Here is a 5,724-nt window from a genome sequence, read left to right on the forward strand (position 1 = left end):
CAATAAACAGTGCTAGCGAAACTGGACATCACATGCAAAAGAAGTTGGACCTTTAACTTATACCATATACACAAATTATTTCAAAATGGATCAAAACCACAGACCTTAACATAAAAGCTAAAAATCTTAAACTCTAGGAACACTCTGACATTGGGATTTGACAATGATTTCTTGGACCTTACACTAAAAGCACACACAATGAAGTAGATAAATTGGATTTCATTAAGATTGAAAACTGTGAAAGCAGGAGGGGGAGTATTTGTGGGGAAGATGATGAGCAAGAGCAAAGGAAAAGGGACGGGGGACTAATTTGAGGAAATTACAATGATATAGATGCATAAAATGACATAAAACCCATTAATTTTTTAAATTTTATTATTTTTATTTTATGTGTATGCATGTGTAGCCTGCATGTAGGTAAGTGCACCCGTGTCATGCAATGCCCGTGGAGGTCAGAAGAGGCTATCAGATCCCCTGGGACTGGAGTTAAGGACAGTTGTTAGCTGCCAGGCTGGGATTTGAACCCAGGTCTTCTGCAAGAACAACCAGTGTTCTTAACCACTGAGCTATCTCTCTAGCCCAAACCCATTATTTTTATGCTAACTAAAAAATTAATTTTTTTGAAAAACATTAAAACTGTACATCAAAGGACATAGTAGTGAAAAGACAAACTACAGACTGGGAGAAAATACTTGAAATTATATATTCAGTGAGAGGCTAAAATACTGAATAGACTTTTTAAAAACTACATTCTAACATTAAAGACAAAAGAAATCCAATTTTCAAAAGATTTGATATACCAATGGCCTTAGATAAGCACAATACCAATCATACAACCAAAAAAAAAAAACAAGAAAATACCTCCTCACACCCAAAAAGGGAATAACTGTAGGGTGCTGAGGGTTAAATCCAGGGCCTTGGGTATTCTGGGCAAGTGCTCTACCACTAAGCTATACATCCCTCAACCCTTGATTTTCTCAGTCAGTCTAATTCTGTAGTCCAGGTGGCCAAAAACTCCAGATCTTCCTCTCTCAACCTCCCAAGAATGTGAACACTGAAGAAGATGGGAAGACACTGGAATCCCTTGTATGCTATTGGAAAAAATAGGTAATGATTCATCTGCTATGAGAAAGAACATGGCAGGATTCAAAGAATTAAATTATCTGCAAGGTCACTTCTAAATATTTGCCCAAAAGAACTCAGAAGTAGGGAAATAAGCATATATTTATCGATACACCCATAGTCCCACAAGTATTAACAGTAGCTAAAAGATGGAAGCAACCGCAAGTGTACACTGGAGGAGTAAGTAAACCAAATGTGGTATATACACATAATGGAAATATTATTTTGACCTACAAAGGAAGGAAATTCCAACTGATGCTACAATACTGATAAACCATGAAAAGATTATGCTAAGTGAAATAAGCTATTCATAAAATTATTAAAAATACTATATTTTTTAAATCCCCAACAACAAAAAAACAGACAAACATCTGTGTATCATTTCACTCATACCACATACTTTAAGTAGTCAGATTCAGAGACAGAAAGAATGGTGTGTTTGGGGTCGGTAAAAGGATTCTGGAGATGAATGGTGACGAAGGCTATTGCACAATGTACGTAATGCCACTAAACATTGAAAAATAGTCAAAATGTTGGGTTTCCATGTTCTATGTATTTTGCCATAATTTAGAAACAAAAGAAAAAAAAACAAAAAACAAACAGCACTTCTGAAGCTGGAAGCACTCCACAGCTGGAGGATCAGAGATGGGCAAATGGAGTAGGGAGCTCAAAGCTGGGGAAGAGTCAACCTCTCCAAGAAATCTGTGCAACAGTGCCTGTGACTTTTATTTTTTATTGGATCAGGGGCAGTGGGAGACAAAATGCAATTTATGAAGAACACGTACTGCCCTTAAGAGTAGTTAAATAAATGGACTACAAACCTAGAGACCTAAAAAAGTTTTGACAATGCCTGCTACATCCCACTCTTATGTTTTCCTTAAATGGTAAAGGCTTTAAAACCAGATAAACAACATTCAGTGTGACACTCAAATTTAAAAAAAAAAAAATGCTGTTATGAGATTTTGTTTTGACTCTTCCATAGAGACAATGTCCCAGGCTATGGTTCTCAGATTGCTAAATTTTAAGAGCAGTGCAGACATTCTTCAGTTTTATACCCCAGGAAGCACAGTGCTCTCCCAGACTCAACTTACATACTAAAGTTAGTTTCTGACTCTGAAGAGACACTCACCAGGCTTTTTAAAGCAAAAACAAAAACCATATACCCAAGAGAAAGACCCTTGCAACAAGTTCCACAAAAGCACTAATATTTGCTTTAGTTTTTATATTTTTTAGGGCCTCTAAACCAAGTTCCAGATTTTTTTTTGTCTTTTTGAGACAGAGTCTCCCTGTAGCCCCAGCTGTGCTGGAACTATGTAGACCAGGCTGGCCTTGAACTCACAAAGATCTGCCTGCTTCTGCCTCCCAAGTGCTGGGATTAAAGGCGTGCACCACCATGCCTGGCCTAAATTCCAGATTTTTTAAGTCAGGTTTTATCCTGAACACTCCCCCGCTCTTTGAAACAACAAAAACAAAAAATACTTTGTGGGGTGGGCTTTTTTCACCTTCAGTTTTCTGTTGCCAATTCTTTACCTGGTGCAATAAAAGCAATTCTTATACCAGATGAGATACTTTTTTGTTTGTTTGGAGTCAGGCTCTATGTTGACTGGCCCTGAATTCCAAGACTCAAGTAATCTTCCTGCCCCAGTCTCCCAAGTAGTACCTACTACAGACAAATGTCACGAACGCCCAACTGAGATACTACCTCGATCAACAACTCAAAGAACTAGAACTCTGTCAAATGAAAGTGACAAACACTCTCCAAAACAAGGGAGAAAAAAATAGAAAAGGGAGTTCTGGTGCGTTTTTTTTTTTTTGGAGGCCGATTAACTCAGACTGGTCTGTAACCAGGGATCCTTCTCCCACAGTTAATCAGCCTTTTCTTGAAGTGAGTCTGACCTGTCTTTTCTTGGAATATTATTACACTCCTCCCATTACTGACTGGTGTTCTGCAACACACTCTATCATGTTGACAAATTATTCAAGTCTTGTTCCTTCTCAAAAAATAGTTGTGGTTTTTTGTTTTGTTTTTTGGCTTTGTTTATATAAAAGTAATACATATTTTGTAGAAAATTAGGAAAGGAGGGGAGGATAGGGCAAATTACCTATGTTTCTACCTTCTAAAACCTTTATCTGTTTACTAAAATTTATTTTCTTCTTTTCAATGTTCCTTAAATTAACATTTAAGTTCTTTACGTTTAAATCAACTACTTCTTATTTTCATACCTTTTTTCAAAGGGCTCTTTATATCAATTCATTTTTACAAGCCATCTATAGAACAGATCGGTCAAGTATTATTTATTTTGCACACAAATTGCCTTCTAGGATAGAGAAGTTAAACTACTGATACAGGGGCTGGAGAAATGGCTCAGCAGTTAAGAGTACTGACTGCTCTTGCAGAGGACACAGATTCGATTCCCAGCACCCACATGGTGGCTATGAACTGACCTTAACTCCAGATCCAGGGGAATCTGAAGCCCTCTTCTGACCTCTGCAGCACTGCACAACATGGGTGCACTCACATACATGCAGACAATATATTCATACACATAAAATAAAAAATAATAAAATATTTAAAAATACTGAGATGACTGGACTGCGAGTTTAAAAAAATCTTTAAAAAAAAAAAGTTTCACTATGTAGCCCTTGTTGGCCTAGAACTACAGAGAGTGCTAGAATTAAAGGTGTGCACCACCACACCTAGCTATACTTATTTTCCAAAAAACTAACATTCCCAAATTTTCAATGGGGAAAATAAGGATAGCATCAACACAAACTATTGGAGAATAAACTGAATTAAACTAGTCTAATACAATTCAATAAAAACAGACACTTCAGGACCAGCTCAGCCAGTAAATGTGCCTGCTGCCAAGTCTGAGGATCACCCGAGTTTGATCCCTGAGGGCTTAATGGTAAAGGGAGAGAAAAGACTTCCATAGGTTGTTCTCTGACCTCCAAAAGTATAAACACATGCACAAATAAATAAGCGTAATTTTAAAAGATGCATACCCACTAGCTAACCTAGCCCCTGTCTGTGGCAGACACTGGTAATCATACTTGTAATAGGACTAAGAAAGAAAATAGGCCCCACATAAACGTTCCACCTAGTCCATATGCATTAGAAATAGAGACAAAGAGAACCAACTCAGCCCTGACTCAGTGACTTCAAATCAGATCTTAGTTCTTTAATGTGAACAGAATTGAACCTGACAAGTCTTGAGAGATTTTCTGCAGTGTTTAAATTGTGTTATCACTCTCTATATATATTGGTTCACTTAAAAACTTCATGAACAGCTGTACCACCCTGTCTAATGTATATGGAAAAAAAATAAAAACAAAAAAATCTTTCAACAACTACATTAAGGAACGTTTTCTATGCTTTCAAAAAACTCCACAGCTTTATACTAAAGGATTAACCTTACCCAAAGAGAGGTCTGGCTGTTGACATTAGGGTCTTAGAAGGCACTCTCCAAACCCTTGGAATGTACTACTTAGCCAACATCCTTGTTAAATGGGGAACTTTGAGCTACCTCAAACAGTTTGGCAAAGTGACCTGGGGTAACTTTGGGCCATGCATTATCAACCTCAGGAATGCTCGGAAACCAAGAGTCAACCAAGCCAGGAGTCAATTTTATGTTAAGTGTTCAAGTCCCAATAAAAACTCTGGATAACAAGCTTCAGTGAGTTCTCTGTAGTACTGCATGAGCACTGTCACACATCAATGCCAGCGTTAGCACTGTGAACAACTCCAGAGAGAGAATAAACAGAAGTCCCCTTACAAAACTCCTCTGTATGCCCCCCACCTAATTCTTCCTTTGGCTAATTTTAATCTGTATCCTTTCACTATAATAAATCTAAGTATAAGCACAAGAGCTTTCAGGAGTTCTGTGAGGCTGTAGTACTGAGGTACTGTGGTACTGAGGTAGGATGAGGCTGAGATCTGAGCAGGCAGCTTGTTAGGGCGGGTTCTGACCTCCATCGGTGTAAGCAGCTGTGATCTAAGCAGACCGCCAGAGAGTGCCTGTTCTGGCCTCCCTTTGGCATAGGGGCTGAGAATGCAGGGGACCCGCCTGAGAGCGCCTGGATCCTGCGTCCATGTGGTGAAGACTTTGAGAGTGAACTGACACTGATTCTAACCACTCCAACAGTTATCAAAGTGCCTAAAAGCAAATCCTGAATCCACCACTCTCGATTCCAGCCTTGGTAGACGAAAGAAAAATGAAGAAGAACTCCATAGAGGGACGCTTTTGGAAGCTCTCATCAAGAAATTTCAATAGGCTCTAATATGAACATTGGAAACTTGCCCTGTTCTTTTATCTAGTTTCCTGTCTAGAACTGGTAATAATTATAATTACTCTTGCCTTTACTTCTTCACATCTCCTATTCAGGATTTCAAGGACTTTCTTTTCCCCCTAGAGATAAGAGTTATGCAATTTGGGAGTCTTTTAGATAGACCCACTGAAGGGGTACCCCAATTGCCTCACCCTGCATCCCTCCCTGTTCAGCATGGAAGAAACCAGAGTGGTCTGCGTCCCAATTCCCTATCGCAAGCTGGATAACCTCTTCAGAGGATGGTATGATAAGAATAGGAGGTAGGAATTGGCT

The sequence above is a fragment of the Nannospalax galili genome, unplaced genomic scaffold, assembly GCF_000622305.1.
Source record: "Nannospalax galili isolate Female #2095 unplaced genomic scaffold, S.galili_v1.0 scaffold182, whole genome shotgun sequence".
In the NCBI taxonomy this organism is placed as follows: Eukaryota; Metazoa; Chordata; class Mammalia; order Rodentia; family Spalacidae; genus Nannospalax; species Nannospalax galili.